The sequence below is a fragment of the Dipteris shenzhenensis genome, chromosome 29 (assembly GCF_047967505.1).
Source record: "Dipteris shenzhenensis isolate YYH24624 ecotype China chromosome 29, Dip_SZ_1.0, whole genome shotgun sequence".
Taxonomy (NCBI): domain Eukaryota; kingdom Viridiplantae; phylum Streptophyta; class Polypodiopsida; order Gleicheniales; family Dipteridaceae; genus Dipteris; species Dipteris shenzhenensis.
Window position 1 is genome coordinate 3,677,856 of NC_141624.1, and position 19,078 is coordinate 3,696,933.

The following is a 19,078-nucleotide window of genomic DNA, read 5'->3' on the forward strand; positions in this document are numbered from 1 at the left end:
GACTCATCAAAGTAATCTATTTCTGACAATCGTATTCTAAGCCATATAGCCTCACATGCACCTGTAGTGAGAGAGAGTGCTCTCAACGGAAGCAAGAACAGAAGAGGGATAGAGAGAAACAGAGAACCACACAAGTTTTAGTGGGTACAGAACACCCTAATCTTCTTTTTCATTCATTTATATATGTGTTTGAGTATTGTACATAACCGGGGTAAAGGCACAAAGACATTTAACCCCCACAACCTCCCACTTAAAGGACAATGTGCCTTTAAGGGAGAACAACAAGTGAGCATACTATCCTATGCCCATCAATACATGACAATACTCAAACCTCTGACTAGGTAGACTCTTCGTTAGCATATCTATAGGGTTATCATTTTGATGAACCTTGACAAGCTCTATGCGCTTGTCCTCAAGTATCTCCCTGATGAAATGGCACCTGACCTCAATGTGTTTGGTCTTTGCATGAAAGACCGGATTCTGTGCTAGCTGAATAGCACTCATAGAATCACTATGCAATGTCGGTGCACCTGTCTGAATCCCAAAATCTCCCACTAGCTGATCAATCCATATAGCCTCCTTGCAACCCTCTATGACTGCAAGATACTCAACCTCTGTGGTAGACAAAGCAACACACTTCTGTGCATGAGACATCCATGACACTGCACCACCTGCAAAGGTGAACACATAACCAGAAGTGGGATCTCCTACTATCCACATGCCCTACATAGTCTAAATCTATGTACCCAAGTACACGCATGCCTCCTCTACCAAAGTAGATGCACATCTCCTTGGTACCCTTCATGTACCTCATGATGCACTTAAGTGCCTCCCAATGCCTCTTTCCTAGATTAGCCATATACCGGCTAACAACTCCCACTGCAAATGCAATGTTTGGTCTAGTAGCTATCATAGCATACATAAGACTCCCAACCGCTGATGCATAAGGAACCTTGGCCATCATGGCCCTCTCCTCATTTGATTTGGGACTATCTGTATGACTCAGTTTCACATATGGAGGCAATGGAGTACTCACTGCCTTCCCTCCCTCCATATTGAAATGCTGCAATACTTTTGTAGCATACTCCTTCTATGAAAGCCAAAGAGTTTCCTACTCCGATCATGCATGATGCGCATACCAAGAATATGACTTGCAAGTCCCAAATCCTTCATATCAAAGGCCTCATGCAACTTGGCCTTTAATGCATCTAGCTCATAAGTATTCTTGCTAGCCAATAACATATCATCCACATATAGTGCCAGGATTATCAGGCTATTATCCTTAGCCCTTTTAGTGGAGGCAATGATCAATTTCTCTTTCTAAAACCCTGGGACCAAATGAAAGCATCAAACTTCTGATACCAGTCTCTAGGCACTTGCTTAAGACCATGGAGAATCTTCTTCAATTTGCAAACTAAATACTCTTTGCCCTTTTCTTCAAAGCCTTTTGACTGCATCATGTAAATTTCTTCATGCAGATCCCCATGTGCGACGCCAAAAATTGATATTTTTAATTTGGCATTGGTATTGTTTTTCTCTATGTTTGATAAGAGTTTGAGTATCAAGTGATAGCCTAGCGGCTCTCACTTATTTCTATTTTCTATGATATTGTATGGGATTGAGAGGATGAGTGAAATGGCTCATTGTAAATACCATAGGTATGAACTATAAATACCTTGGTATGGGGAGAGAGTTATTTGTGTATGGGATATTATGAGTTTTTTAGAAAATAGGAAGAGTGAGTCATATAAAGAGGTGGGCTCATGTCCATGTGTTCCAATAATATAAGAGAGGCCACATGCCAAGCGTGTGGAAGGCATGTGGAGGAGTGTGAAGTCAAGAGGAATCCTTCTAGAACTCCTATGTGGAATAAGAAGGATGTGGACATGTGGAAAAGAGAGGGTCCCTATGGGCTCCATATGAGGAGACTCTTGACTTTCTCAATATTTTAAGAGTCTTGAGCATCTTTTGATGGGACACATGGCAAGAGTAGCCAAAAAGGACATGGATGGTGACATACGTGCTTATGTGATTGATGGGGAAAGGAATCTACAGGCAGCAATTGTAAATGGGTGAAGGAGGGTAACAAAGTCTCTATAAAAGGAGCCCTCCTCTCCCTTGTTCATCAATCTCTTCCACCATTGGGCCTTATGTTGCTGTAGTTCTAGTCTCCCCAAGCCTCTTCCATGAGCCTTCTCTTCCTCTTGTAGATATTCTCTTATGTAGACTCTTGAGTCCTTCTCTCTCTAGTTTATTCTCTCTCTATGAGTAGTCTTGGAGCTTCCGCTCCCTCTTGTATGTATGAAACCTCTTCTTCTCCCTTGTGTTTATAGTGTTGAGGTGGATTCTCACTCTATTGGTAATGAAGGTCACTTCAGGTTCTCTCTCTCTTGAGTGTCTCTTCCCTTTTCTTTCTTTCAAAGCCTTAAAAGTTCTTTCTATTCGGTTGCTCACTGTGCACACATGGTCCATTTGTTTCCCGAGCCACTATGCAAACTTCTTCCCCTCTTCTAGGCAAAATCTATGAGGGGTGGATCGTTGATGAAGGTGGAGTCTTGAGGGAGCATCCTACTCAGGCGAAATTAGCCTGGGTGGAGGGTAGTTTTCATGATAGTTTGACCCCCTGTTAGTGTTTTGCTCATAACTTTCTGCTCGTTCGGTAGTCCGATTGTAATGAAATTTATATCAGCGCGAAGCTCCCTTCAAGGCGCATGTTTTTATATAATCAGATCTTGAATCAAATAATCGTCAATCGATGAAAGTGCAGCAAATAATTTCTTTTCTTTGGTTCTTTTTATGTGCTGGGTCAGATATGTTGATGTAGAGGCTAATGTGAGTGTAGGAAGTGGATTTGTTAGTGAGGCTCAAGTGAGTGATACTTGTGTCAAAATGTGCACATGATGTGACAAGCGTGTAGACACAATAAATCGATCATTTCACCTTTTTGTAGCACCCTCACATTCCTCTTGGATCAAGAGATATGGCTTGATCTAGGTGGAGGGGCAAAAAGGGTGAAAATGTGCAATGATGATGTGCCACTGTGTGTCACATGTAGTGATGATGTGGTACTATGCTTAGCAAGAGGTGTGTGTGAAGCACTATGTGAGGTGGCACTTATGTGCACATGCCTATGAAGAGGTAACTATGCCTAACAGGGGACTATGCTAGACTATGCTGGACTAGACAACTGAGGTGGACAATGCCTGACAGGGGACTATGCTGGACTGGATAACTGAGGTGGACAATCCACGTGGCAATTGCTAAATTGGCAATGATAACTCAGCTTTAACTAGTCAATTATTGACTAGTTAACTATTGATTGATGAGGTGGCTTGATGGCATGGCAGTGCTAACTAGATTGTTGACATGGCAGTCAGTTGCCATGTGTCAAATAAGCCTACATGGTAGTGATGATGTGGATTGCTTACATGTCAGTTGAGATGGAAGATAAGGTGATGCGACAGGTGGAGGATAAGGATGCCATGTGTCAAAGGCTAAACCAAGCCTTGCTGACCATGGGTTATCTTCACCAGAGTGACTACCACATGGCCAAATGTGGATCAACTAGTTAACCCAAGGTCATCTTCACCTGACCCTGGTTATATCCTATCTGCCATGTGTTGAGATGTGGGCAGTCAAAATCTTTTTTTTTCCCCCAAAAAAGAGACTCCTATTAAAGCTCTATGTGAAAATACACCATGCTAAGCATGTAATAAAAAACACCTCAGAGGAATGAGGTAGAAAGAAATTAAGGCTGAGGCTGAAAATGCCATCTTATCCATGTAGAAGTCTCAGCAAAGAAGGGAGTGTCTCTCTAATCTCTGAGAAAACTCTCTTGGAGGAGGCTGTTCGAGATGATCCCTGCATGGTCGCCCAAATGGCCATCAGAGTGTGTATCGTATCTGTCCAACTACTGGCCAAGATCTAAGAAGGGTGAACCTAAGAACCCTCCAAAGCCTCAATGCATCTGGCTCTCCAAATGTGCCGTGCTACAGTGCTAGCTAGGATCTCCCATGGAGACTCGACCGAGGAATGAGCAGTCTTGAAAAGAGTGGCCAGAACATCCTCTAGAGAGCACGACTCCACAAGGTGTCATCGGATGTGAAGAGCCCAAGAGGAATCAAGTCTCTCAAAAAATACCTAGGGCCCTGAAAGAGTAAGTCAAGCCACTGATCCCCACGTCATATAGAAGGGTAGGCAAACAAAAGTGCTAAAAAGTATTGCAATCCCCTTCCATATGATTCTCACCTGTCTGCAATCTCAAAGGCTATGCTGTATTGTCTCCAAAGTAGAAAGGTAGCGAGGGCAAGAAGGGTCAGCTCCACTGAACCTAGATCTCCAATGATTTATTGCTATCCCACCATGAATAGAAAGCCAAAAGAAGAGATTTTTCTATTCCAGTGGGATTTCTAGAGTCTCTACCAAAAAAATTTCTGCAAGTCAGTAGGAATATGAAAGTTCTCCCAATAATGAGCTCTAGTGGGCCTCCAACCCCTATAGCTGAGTTGGAATTTCCTGGCATTACTGACCGTGTAATGAAAGAAGGGGATGCCCTCCTCTCGGTGCCCTTCATCTATCCATTCCCATTCCCCAGGGTCCCACTGCAAAAACTTAATTGGGACACCTCCATAGAGCCACATCCTCCATGAGCCAAGGGCAAGGAGAAGCGGCAAGTACCACTGTGGAAGAGAGCCATGCTCCATGAAGCCCACTATCCTAACTAGCTGAAATGGTACCTCCAACAAGATATTGTCTATGGATCTAGACAGCCTGCCCCCCGAAGAAACATCTAAAACTAAGGCATCCTCATGTGTGTCAAGAAAAGCAATCACCTGTAAAGGAACTCCCAATCTAGAAAATGCCCCCATCCAAGTGGAGCAAGTAATAGGCATGTCATCTATGTCCACCCAATCCAAGGGCAAGGCTGCATCAATCTGTTGGACTCTCCTGGCACTCCCTCTGAGATTAAGAATCATCTGGGCCTGTCGGTCTACAGGAAGCTTACTGAAGGCTTTCCATGCTCCATTGTAGATGTAGAGCCCCTGTCCCATCTTGATCACTGCATGTAAGTAGAAGCTCCAAGTGGTCTGCCAAGCTCATCCAAAATTCTATCATTCCACATGATAGGCTGCCTTTCAATCTCTTCATGGGTGGATGGGGGAATCCTACAAAGAGTACTCCTAAAGCTGGCCCATGCTTTTAGGATAGCAACCACAAGAGGGGAAGAGGGAGACCTGAGGTGGGATGTGGTGAAAACCCATCTAGTACTGTATGTCCAATCCTCTCCTGAAGTGAGCATGCAAGACTGTATGCATTTGATAAAAAAATCCTTCCAAGGCTCTTGCCCTAGCATAAGCCCTCTCACAATGAACTTGTAGAGTAAAGCTCTGCACTATAGATCTGGGTTGATGATATTCAAAACCTCTTCTCTTGTAGGAAGAATCAAGGTCTCCAAGCCACCCTAGCTGTAACATCAGTTGTGCCATCTGGACCACTCCATAAAAAGTTTCATACAGGCCTCTTGAGCTGAGTGATGCAATCCCTATAGTTGCATGAACAAGAGCATACAAACCATGTTGTGGCTAGAAGAACTTGGTTAACCACCACCACCCTGGAGGCCAATTCAAGTTTGGCTTAGCTCCAGAAAAGGAGCTTTCTTCTTATGCTTTCCAACACCAAAGCAAACTGTTGTGAAGGAGAGATGCCCACCCCAACCTGGCAGTGCAAATATCTGATAGAGATGCCCCTCTATACCCAAGTGAAGCCAATATCATTACCCCAATCTGGGGTGTCATCCTCGCAAATCTAAAAACCATTGGATTTATGCTAATTAATGTGTGCACCTGCAGCCGTGCAAAACAAATATAAGGCTATCTAGAAGGAAGTGAGTGTCCTGGCGGAGGCATCCAAAAAAACAATCGTGTCATCTATCACAACTCACTATCTAGGAGCTCTTCTTCCCAGCGGATAGGAAGCCTCAGCCCATATATATCAGCTTGAGATCTAACGTAGATATTCATAGCTTCCACCACAAACTGAAAAAGAAACGAGGCAAGAGAATATCCCTGGCAGATGGATTTGGAAATCTGAAACCTGTCCCCTCTTACCCCCCCAATGAGCAACTGGCTATGGGCTGATCTATAGAGAGAGGATACTCCTCTAATCCATGCATCTGAAAAACCAAAGCGAGATAGAGTACCCTCTAAAAAATCCCAGTCTACTCTGTCATAAGCTTTCTCAAAGTCCAAGAGTAGAATGGCCAATCTCTGGTGACTCTGCATGGCCCACCACTCTGAGGTCTCCCAAAATGAGAAAATATTATCAAAAATACTTCTACCATGCACAAACCCTGTCTGCATGTCATGAATCAAATCTAGAAGAAAAACCCGCAGCGGCAGACTGATGGCTTTCACCAGAATCTTGTAAAAAGTGCCCAATAGAGTGATGGTTCTCCATTGAGACACAAGATTCCTATTACCCCCCTTTGGGATGAGATGAATGAGACCATCTGTAAGTGAGTCTGGCATCTCACCAGAGTCCCACATGCCTTGCAGGGCTGATGTAATGTGATCACCAATCTACTCCCAAAAAGTAATAAAAAAGGAGGGGGTAAGTCCATCTGAACCGAGGCACTTGCCCTTATGAAGGGCAAGTAATGCAGTCTTGAATTCTGCATTGGTGAAAGGTGCATCTAGAGAAACATACATCTCATCCTTCACCAATATAGGGATACACTGCCAAATAACCTCTCTAGCATCATCAATGGCCTGTGTCCTGGATCTGCGGTAAGAAGGGATGCAAAAAAAATTTAAAGCTACATGCATGACAGCATTAGGACTGACTATAACACCCCATCTGAGTCAACAAGCTATGAAACACTATCTCTACTATGTCTGGGCCCATGAGTAGAGAAAAAGTGTTTGTTGAACCTGCCACCCATCTGAATCCAAAAGGATTCCCATGCATGAAAGGCATGTTCTGCTCTCTGATCCAACAATGTCTACAAATGAGCCCTTGCTGTAGCAAGGCACTCTTGAATCCAAGCATCTGTGGGCCTCTTCTACTCTTCCCTCTGAAGCGATGCTAACTGCTGGTGTATACCAATCTCACATCTCCTAGAATCAATGATTGTATGATAATAGTCACTAATTTCAGATAAGGCTGTAGCTACCTGAGATGGGTGGACAGCTCCACCCTGTATGTGAGAAACCCAAATCTATAAAATATCCTCCATGAGGCTCTTCTCTGCATAAAAAGCATCTAGAATCCTGACACTGGTAGAGCATCCTCTCTGATGAGGCTCAAGAATCTGCAACACCACTGGAAAATGATCTAGCTAGAAACCCTAGTAGAAATGCATACTGATCCTTCTCTATCAAGTGCCCAATCATCTACATAAAATCTGTCAATCCATGCATGAATGGGCATGTGTATACTCCTGTTTGACCAAGAGTACAAGAGTGACTGTGGCATAATACGTCATCCAACCAAGTGTCCCTGCCACTGAACAGAAAGAGGAAGGCATCCCAGGCTGCCCTCTCCAAAGAATGAATTCCACCCTGTCTGCCTCCCTTTTTTGTCTGAAGGCAACTCAACCATGTTGAAGTCGCCACCAATCATCTAAGAATCTGCAATGGGGGCCCAAGAGAGTAACTCCTTCCAAAAGGAGATCCACTCCCCTCTATTGTTGGGAGCATAAAGCTTGAGAAGACCAATCTTACGCCCTCCAATCAAAATAATGATCCATTGAGCTCTAGAAGGGGAGATAATACCATGACCAACAACCAAGGGGAGAATAGAAAGAGAGACCGAAATGCAAGTACCTTCCCTTGTGCCCATAGAAGGCGACCAAAAGGTATGTCCTGAAAGCAATTTGCTATACTTAGAGCAATCATTAGCATTCAGCTTGTGTTCTTGGATAAAAAGGATATCAATAGCACCTCCAATGACACCTGGATGAAGTTGTGGTTCCAGATCAGCTGCCTATAGTGACGGTGTGGAAATCTACCTAGGTCGTGTATGTTCTAGCTAACTATCCTCATCGACAGGAGGATGCTGGATGGAAAGGCTTACCCGACCTAGTAGAGGAGACCAGCTTACCCTGGGCCAAAACACTCCTGCTGAGGGCAAGAAACTCAATAGGTGAAAGGATCCCCACACCTTCTAAAAGAGAGGACCTATCAGAAGGAATCCCAATGACCGGGACCCCTAAGCTGGAGGGCACAAACTCCTCATCATCCATGAATGTCACCGAATCTGCGAGTGCTGAAAAAGAATTCCTGATAAGCAAGTCTAGCCAAGGAGTGCGAAGAAGACCTACACTCATGGAAGATGGAGGAGAAGGACCTGCCATGCCTCTATCAGCAGAATTGGAGCTAGGGGTTGAGGAGGCATGTGGCTAGGGTGAAGAGGAATCAGGAGCCCTCATCTATGCTTGCACTTTCTCAGTCATCCTGACTCTAGTAGGAACAGTCTATAGGGAAGAAGTACTTATAGCCCCCTCGTGGTCTAAAACCAAGGGGTCAGAAACCAAAGTGATTGGGGCTGGTGGATCTAAAGGCCCCTCTTGATGTGGAAATGTAGTGCCTAGAACTGCAGCAACATCCACCTCTAGAGTTTGGAAGGCGTCTATCTGAACAGGATCAAAAGTCTCCTCTTGAGGTAAGGGAGCTGCTCTAATAGCTCTCCATCACGGTACTAGGTGTGCTGCGGGCATTGGGTGCCCTGCTACCCCTAGTGGTCCTGGGGTGCATGAAGCAGGGTGCCTTGTTGCTCTTGGTGGTCTTGGAGTGCATGGTACAGGGTGCTGGGGAGGTGTAGTCACGGTAGTACATGAAGGAGCCGCACCAAAAGACCTCTTGGGTCTTTTTCTCTTCCTTGGGCAATCTCTAGCAAAGTGCCCAAGGGTCTTGCAAATCCTGCACTGGTCTTGTCTACCTGAAATCTTGAGTCTCTATTGAAAGAGAAAGCCATCTGGATGCTGAAGCATAATGTGGTCATCTGAGTTTTTAGGGTCAGAGACAATGACCCTAACATGAGGCACCCTGTCTACACTAACTACCTCTGCCGAGGAAGAAGGCATGCCAGGAAGGGAGGGGATCTCAGTGACCACTCCGAATGTGGCTCCGATAGTGGCAAGCAGTCGATGGTAGACCTGAGGAAGACCAGGAAATTTAATGAACAATGATGTGACCTACTTGTCCTCCTTGACTGGATCGAAGCCCAAGATGTAGGGTAAAAGAAAGATCCTCCTCGAACCCAAAGCCAGGGGATTAGTTTTGAGAACAAGGGCTATGGACTCGTGGGAGTCAAAAACCACTTGGAAGAATCCACGTCCCAAAAGTTGAATATCCCTGAGGTGTGGGGCGAGGTCTCCTGGTAATGCCATCAGCATCCAGTCTCTAGCCTGTGATTTAGAAGGGTGTGACCCAAAGATGCGGGCAAAAATTGATGTGGAGCCCTCTAATTCCACATCTTTCTTGAGCTACTACAACTCATCTTCTAAAAAAATAATGGTTCTTGTGGTTGGTGGAAATGGACAGAGATTGGCTCAATGGGGATCCATTCGCCAATCGATGTGAAAAGGTCGATTCCAACACTACAAAAGCTCCATCCATGAAACTACTACCCAGGATGCCCTGAACGTGGGCATAGGAACAAGGAGAAAGAGAGGGTAAGAGAGAGGGGAAGGGAAGGAGAGGATAGACTGACGGCGAGATAGAGGTAGGTTGAGGGGGAGGCATGGGGAGCTGAGCTAGGCAGGGGGCAGGGAAGGAGAGGGAGGAGGTTTTTTTTTTTTTTTGAAGTCTCTTTATTTTTTTTGGTCTCCTTGGGGGGGGGGATAGGAGGGAGGGAAAGGGAGGGCGAAGGAGGGGGAGGGGAGAGGAAAGGAGGGCAGGTTAGGAGGGAGGGAAAGGGAAGGCAGGGGAGAGGAAAGGATGGGGGAGGGGGAGAGAAGAGGGGGGGGAGAGGGAGGGCGAGGGAGGGGGGCGGGGGAGGAGAAGGGGGCAGGGGAGCTGGCGGGGGAGAGGGAGGGTGGAGGAGAAGGGGGCAACAGGGAGGGGGGTAGTAGGGGGGGAAAGGGATGACAGGGGAGGGGGCAGGGGAGGAGAAGGGGGGCGAGGGGGCTAACGGGTGGGGGATGTAAAGATAGTGGGAGAGAAGGAAGGAGTCTCACTTGTGGCTTTCTCACATACACAATGGGGGAACACACCCAAAAGTGGAGGTTGAAAACAATTTTCCTCTTCTTAGTTGTGAAAGCCAAAAGAACTCTAGTACAAAGAAATAGAAGAACCCTATATATGGGTTTCAAACCAAACTCAACTAACTAAGGTGGCATACTAATTGAGCCACAAACTAGAGTACCTAAGGATAGCTGTCATCTAGCTATTATTCATGGGCAGTGTACCAACCGCATCTGGAGCTAACAAGTCGGTGACATAAATGCACAACAGTCACCCCGGCATATCATGAGTGAAGCTCGATATCTCAACAGTCCCCCTTGAGCTCAATCCCAATTCTTGCACACCAAGTAGGTCTCTGAACTTGCGCAGTTTCTCTGCACCCAATGCCTTCATGAATATGTCAGCTACTTGATCCTCTATGCTGACATAAACTAGATCAATAAGACCTAGTAAAACCTTCTCCCACACATAGTGATAATGCACCTCAATGTGCTTTGTTCTAGCATGTTAGAGTGGGTTATTTGCCAAGTGTATACTGCTCATGTTGTCACAATAAATGACAACTGGCCCACTTGTAGATTGATGCACATCATAAAGTAGCTTATGCAACCAAGCTACCTCACATGCAGCCATTGCTTCACCCCTGTACTCAACCTTCGTGCTCGACAAGGCAACTATAGGCTGTTTCTTGCTGCTCCAAGTGACTGCAGCACTCCCAAAAGAGAACACATATCCACTGGTAGATCGTCTATCAAAAATACTACTAGCCCAATCAACATCAGTGTATCCATGCAACTGTATCTGAACCCCAGCCTCATAAAATAGTCCATACTGCAATGTGGACTTCACATACCTGAGTATGCGTCTAGCCGCATCCAAATGCGGTTTCCTTAGAGCTTGCATAAACTGACTTACCAATCCAACAGCATAGCTCAAATCTGGCCTAGTAATAGTCATATAAATCAAACTTCCTACTATGCATCTGTACATAGTATGGTCTTCTAGAAGCTCACCTGCATCTATGCTCAGCTTCACATTCTGCTCCAAAGGAACTAAAATAGGCTTACAGCCTGTCATCCCATATTTGGACAGCATGTCCAATCCATACTACCTCTGCAAGAGCCGTATCCCACTTGGTGATCTAATCACCTCAATGCCCAAGAAATAATGCAGCTCTCCCAAATCCTTCATCTCAAAGTTCTGCTTCAATAGCATTTTCACATGAAGGATATCTTCATCACTATTGCCTGTGATGATCAAATCATCAACATAAATGACAAGCAGCATGATACCTTTCTCTGTTTTTCTCACATAAAGTGAGAAATCTGCCTTGGAAATCCGAAAGCCAATAGTGACAAGATATTGTCCTATCTTGTCAGACCATGCTCTAGGTGCTTGCTTCAAGCAATACAAGGCTTTCTTCAACTTGCAAACAAACTCAGGATGAACAGCATGAACATAACCTGGTGGCTGCTCCATAAATACCTCTTCTTGCAAATCACCATGCGAGAAGGCATTCTTTACATCCATAGCAATGACTGCTCTTACGGTTGCCATCCTTGCAACCGGATTGAATGTTTCTTCATAATCAATGCCATATGTCTATGCATACCCCTTGACAACTAATCTTGCCTTGTATCTATTCATAGAACCATCTGCGTTGTGCTTCACCTTATAAACCCACTTACAACCAATTGCATTCTTGTCTTTAGGCAAAGGCACCAATTCCCATGTAGCATTTCTTCTAAGGCATCCATTTCTTCATCCATGGCTTTCTCCCACTTTTCTTTTCCCATGGCTTGCTCAAAAGAAGTGGGTTCTGGTTCCTGTATCACTTTGACCATATAGGCATAGTGAATGGTTGTAAATCCATCATATTTTAGCCTATCCATAGGATACCTAGCTTTGGTAGACCTGCGCAAAATAGGTTCACTTCTAGGTGCTCTCAAAACATCCCCGGTCTTCCTTACTCCAGGTGTAACAACAGAATGAATACCCAACTCATCATCAATGCTATGTTCTGAGCCACTGGATTCACCATCCACATAAGAGTAACCTGCATTCACATCAAACATGGGCTGATCTACCTTCTCTTTTCCTTTTCGTGATACCTGCATACCACTATCTGCATTGCTTTGAGGAGATTCTCCTGATCTCAATCTGCCTATCCATGGTGAAGTATGTGAACCACTGCTAGAGGACACTGCAGGTCCACTAATATTTTGTGATTGCTGTTGTGAATTCTATGCAGCATTACCATTTTGTGCATTTACATCATCAATCACATTTACTGGTTTATACCAGCTGCTCATCTCATCAAAAAAAACATCTCTGCTCATTGTAAACTTACGAGTAGAAGGGTTATAGCATCTATACCCTTTCTACTGTACCCTTTCTACTATAGAGAATAACCAATAAAGATGCACTTCTCAGCTTTTGGATCCAACTTGGACCTCAACTCATCTGGCACATGAACATAGGCAATGCAACAAAAAATTTTCAAATGAGAAATATCTGGTTTCCTACCAATATACATCTCCTTTGGCATCATGCCATGTATTGCTATAGTGGGAGTCCTGTTCATTATGTAAACTGCTATAGCAACTGCTTCAGCCCAATACTAATCTAGTAAGTCTTTTTCATTTAACATGGCCTAAGATACCTCTCCAATATGCCTGTTTTTCCTTTCTACAAGTCCATTTTGCTATGGGGTATGACTTCATGAATATTATTTCTTTATGCCATGCTCTTGCAGGAACCTCGCAAACTCATTTGAGAGGTACTCTCCCCCTCCATCTGAACTTAGGCATTTTATTTATAGGCCTGTTTCTTTTTCAACCATAACTTTAAAAGCTTCGAAATTCCCAAACACTTCACTTTTCTTTTTCATAAAATACACCCAAACTTTTCTATTGTAGTCATCAGTAAAAGTGACAAAATAATGATAGCCTCCAATAGATGCAGCTTTACTAGTCCACACATCAAAGTGGATTAATTCCAATCGCTTCTTACTCTCTTGAACATGTCTAGGAAATGGTTTCCTTGCCTATTTTCCAAATTGATAGGCGTCACATACCTTATGCATTTTTGCAACCTTGAATTTAGGCAATCCTACAACAATATTTTGGGCCTGCATTGATTTAAGTCACTGTACATTAACATGACCAATGCGTTTATGCTAGATATCAATATCTACAACTACACCGGTCCCATGTGCAAACATTGCTGCACTCAATTCAAGCATGTTCGCATCCAACGTAAACATCCTGCCCTTCTTCTTTCCTTTTGCTATCAAGCGACTGTTATTTTTCATATCCTCAACAAAGCATCCATGAGGATTAAATCTAACCTGCAAGCCCTGCTCAACCATTTAACCAATAGAAACCAGGTTCTTGGTGATATTCGGGACATGAAATACATCAAACAAGTATTTCTTTTTCCCATCCTGCATGGACAAATGAATTTTACCAATCTACATAATAGGTTGTGTAGTATCATCATCAATCTCCACAAATCCTAGTCTGTCCATTTTCCTTGCATCTGGCATCCATTCTGCATGACCTGTCATGTGGTTTGACACACCTGAGTCAACATACCACACATCATTACTTTCTTCTGTACTTGTCACAGAATTGGTCATGTGTTGCACCATAAACAGATGCTCATTTCTGTCATCACCCTGTCTATTAGAAGATGCATAACTCCCTTGCTGCAATTTTCCATTGATGATGTCATTTTGCTTCTTATAGCAGTCTTTAGCCATATGACCCATTTTACCACAATAATAGCATTCAACATTGCTATTTGCATTTTGGCCTCTCTGCCATCCACCACGACATCTTTGGCTCCCCCTGCCTCTAGAGTTACCATGTCCTCCTCCATAGGACTGGTTTTCTTGAGTTTGTTGCATATTCTGATTTCTACCATGGGCTCCAGATCGGGCTACTCTACCTCTGCCTCTACCTCTTCTAGCATTTGAGTAGAAGGACAATTTATTTTGAAGTTCCTCCTAAAGAAGATGCACCACCATTTCTCTGTTCTTCAAAAATTAGAAGAGCAAACAACTCCTCAAAATCAGGAAATTTTTCATGGACGGCAATGGATGTCTAGAACTGTACATAATCGTTTCCTAGACCATTCAAGGTCACAAAAACTAAATCATCATCTTCCACTAGCGACCCAATGGAAGCAAGTGCATCTACAATTTTCTTTACCTTCATGTGGTAGTCATTGATGCTCATATTTTCTCTCTGCACATTATGCAACTCCTGCTTGAGCTGCATTTTCCTGGCTTGCATATTTGTGTTGTACATTTTTGCCAAAGTATCCCATGCCTCCTTTGGCATACTTGCATCCTGAATATGCACAATCATAGAATCTGAAATACTGATAGACAGCCAGTACATAACTTTTCTGGCTCTCTCATGCCATCCTTTAAATGCCTGCATTTCCTGTTGATTGGGAACATTAGGAAGAATTGGTTCTTCTTCATTTCCTGTAATGAACTCCCAATAGCCTTTTCCCATAAGGAAATTCGTCGTTCTAAACTTCCATGCTTGGAAGTTGTTCTTGTTAAGCTTTTCAGTAACAATCTATGAAAGAGAATCAGACGCCATTACAAAACACCGCAAAATATTCTATCACTGCAAAAAACACAGCTTCTGCCTCACAAGGGCAAATCTACAAAACTGACGAAAGTGGTATTTAACCATACAGTCACTTCCTAGTGACATTTTTGCATCGACAGGTAATAAGGATGATTCTACAACTCCCAATATCTCTACGCATAGGCATACGATGCAATCTCTGCGGTAACTTTTCACCGACTTGCAAAGCAGTGGTCATACAACAAAAACAGGGCCTTTTTGTCAGTGCCTGTGAAGAACTTCCACCTCCAAAACGGGCCTCGAAATGGCCCCGAAATGGCCGCAAAGGGCATCTCAATCTAAGACAATGCACTCTTGCACTTTTTGACTGTGCTACCTACAGAGATTCGCTCCCAAACTCGAAAAAGGAAAGCAACACTGGTTCTCTTACCAGGACACTATGAACTTGGTTTGCTTTCTTGAGCTCCTTACCACAAACCAGGCTCTAATACCATGTGAAGATAGTGGGAGAGAAGGAAGGAGTCAGACTTGCGGCTTTCTCACATACACAATGGGGGAGTACACACAAAGGTGGAGGCTGAAAACAGTTTTCCTCTTCTTAGTTGTGAAAGCCAAAAGAACTCTAGTACAAAGAAATAGAAGAACCCTATATGTGGGTCTCAAACCAAACTCAACTAACTAAGGTGGCATACTAACTGAGACACAAACTAGAGTACATAAGGATAGCTGTCATCTAGCTATTATTCATGGGCGGCGTACCAACCGCATCTGCAGCTAACAAGTCGGTGACATAAATGCACAACGGTCACCCTAGCATATCATGAGTGGAGCTCGATATCTCAACATGGGAGAGGTAGGGCGGGGAGGGAGAGGTAGGGGCAGCAAGGAGGGAGAGGTAGGGGGCAGTCGGGGGGGGAGAGGGAGGGCGGGGAGGAGGAAGGGGAGAGGAAGGGTGAGGGAGGAGGGAGAGGGGGCTGGCGAGAGGGGAGGGAGAGGAGGAGCAGTGAAGGGGGGAGAGGGGGGGCAGCGAGGGAGAGGGAGAGGAAGAGGGGGCTATGGCTGAGAGAGGGAGAGGGGGGGGCAGTAGCTCACAAGGAGGAGCAGCAGCTCATGTGACATAGTCAGAATCTTTTTGATTCTGACGTTCCATCATCTTCCTCGTGGCTGCCTTGCTATGTGAGAAGCTCGTGTTGGAGAAGGCATTGGAGGCCGTCTGTGTGCAGAGGCCATCATTTGGAGCATGGGTTGTTGAAGACCTTTGCCTTGGTCCTGCTCCTTGGAGTGCTTAGTGGTAGGTGGCTAGTTGAGCTTTGGAGTTGTGCGTACGAGCTGTTGGAGACTACATCTTCATTCAGGTCATGGGTCACAGGTCACAGGTAGAACTACTATGGAGGAGCTGAGAGTTCATTGGAGCCGTGGAGAAGGTGGCTTGTCTCCTTGCAGGGCGACCAATCTCGAGTGTTACACAAAAAGCCTCCACAGGTTGACTTCATTGTGCTAGGCCTTATAGTCGCTATTGCAAGTGTAGAGCCCTGCCTTAGCTATTGCTTGGATGATTGTAGTTGTTGATGGAGACTCTAGAGTCATCAACTTTGCTTGTGGGAGCCGTAGATGGAGCTTGCTATGCAAGTCACCTTAGTTGTAGGAAGGTTGATAGTCGACAACCAATTGGGAGGTCATTGCCCATTTGTTTGGGTGGCTATGGAGACTTTGTAGCACAGCTGAGCCGATGAGCTAGGAGTGGTGACTATGGAGTTAGCTGAGTCACTATAGAGGGCTATCAAGCTACAACCATGAAGATAGAGCCAGCCGCCATGAAGGTTGCCTTGTTGAGAGCCATTGTTGGCACTTGAAGGTCCAAGCTTGCGAGTTGTGGCACGAACTCGTTGTTAGAGGTTGTTTGGAGAAGGCACTTGTAGCAAACTTGAAGATGCATTGATGGTGGCACTAGAGGCTATAGTACTCGTTTGAAGCTAGATGGCCAGCTGCCTTTGCTAGCTTGCATGCTCTAAGACATCCAGCTAAAAGCTACAATCGGTTATGCTAGTGCTCTCTTGTGATCCAAGTTGTAGGAATCGCTTATGGAAGAGCTCGTTGCTTGGATATTTGTTGAAGGGTTTACTTTGTAGGTGGCATTGGAAGCCTAGACTCTCCTCTCTGTTTGTCGGGCTCTCCTCTCAAATCATCAAAGCTCTCACTCAAGATAGACATGAGAAATGCTATCTCTCTCTCAAAGATTAAGAACACTCCCTATCTCTCTCTCTCAAAGGAATGGAAATGGATGGAAATTTTTCTCAATGAATGGAAATTTTCTATCAAAGGATGGATGAAGATCTCTCACTAGAAGTGGACTCTCACAAAGAACACTCAAGAGAACTCTCAATCTCATAATCTCTCTTGCACTCTCAAGAATTGCAGTGCCTCAGCACAAGGCAAGGGAGCTCTGATACCATGACAAAATATGAAGAGGGGAGAGGAGAAGAGTGGAGATGAGGAGAGAGTGCACAGCTAGAGAGCACCACAAATGACTTACTGTACACTAGATTTAGTTGAAAATGTAGAATACATACAAACCCATTTAGCGTTAAGGTTAGGGTTAGGGTTAGGGTTAGGGCATCTAACCCTTTCCTTTATAGCACTCTATTGGGTTAATGCAATGCACATATGATTACATGATGGTGCTATGTATATATGATCACATGATGTTGAGCATGATCTCTCAAACTAGATGAACAAACAATTCCTGCGCCTAGGACCTACCATCCCCAGAGTCGAATACCATAAGAACCTATTTCTGCTTCGATTACAACCACACAAGAACCCGCGTACCCTACCTAAAAAGAGTTTCATTAGAGTGAATTCCACCATGCCACTACACCACTGACAACAAGGATGTGTTACAAACTCAATATGTGCTCTACTTGGCTGATGAAGTGCTATATGACTGCTTGACATTCATCTCCACTGCATCCCACATAAGCATCAAGTCTAGGTCTAGGTGAGTCTCACCATCATGCACCAACAGCTCACAAGTCCCTAGTATGCCAATGCACCCACTCACATGCATGGTCAGCAATAGATGAATACGGCCAATACATCTCTTGTGCATTATCTTCATGATTTTCATTCTTGCAAGCTGACCTCATAAGAGCCTATAAGTCCACAGGACACCTAGCTTGTTCACCTCGTCTTTCCTTTTCTCACGACATCCTTGACATCAATAGCCACCTCCATCTCCTTGTTCCTTTTCTCCTTTTGTCCTTTTTTCTTTTTTCCCTTTTCCCCCCTCCCTCCTCCTATTCTTCCTTCCCCAAACCCCGCTTTTCTCTTTCAAATTTTGACAACTGCTATCCCCACAGCAGTTGCCTTTCTATTATCTTGCCCGCCATTGTCTTTTTGCTATCCCACAAGTTGTTGCCTTTATGTTATCCCACCAACCATTTCCTTTCTTCTATCCTACCGACCTTTGCCTTTTTGCTATCCTACCTGTCGGACATTGCCTTTCTACTGCCCCATGGCCCCTTGCCCTTGCTTCTATCCCATCGTCCGTTGCCTTTCTACTATCCCATTGGCTGTTGCTTTTCTATTATCCCACCGGCAATTGCCTTTCTGCTATCCCACTAGCCGTTTCCTTTTTCCTAGCCCACTGATTGTCGCCTTCTTGTTACCCCCACAGCCCTTCGCCCTTGCTTCTATCCCACTAACAATTGCCTTTTTGTGGTAACTCATCGAACGTTGCCATAGTTCCCATCCCGCCAACCATCTCGATAACACCAATCCCAATGATCCATCACCTTATGCCATCCCCTCAGCCATAGGGATACCAAAAACTATAAAAGGACTCCCTATCCCCTCGGGTTGTTGCCTTAGCCAAAACAGTGAAACTCTACTGAATTTCTATAGGACTTCCCCCAGCCCTCTTCCCTCTTCTAGCCTGCATTCTAGCTCCCAGTTAATGTCCTCAACTTCCTCCTCTTCCACCAATTCTCTTCTCATGGAACTGCCCTCCTTCTTTCCCATGGATCGTGAGAATTAATTCTTCAAATTCGAGACAGAGAGCTCGGCCTCCAACCCCCAATTCCATAGCCCATTGGCCCCTTTGAACCCTAGAGTATGCCCTGAGGGACAATACAAATGCCCTTTGACATTCCAACAGAGGACCTATAAATGGAGGAAGAAATATTGACACATCATGCCACTCAAGATGTACCTACAACAACTAGCACTACTCCCTCCAAGCCATCCAGAAAGTGCACTCCAGCCCCAATTTCAAGCATCTCTCACATT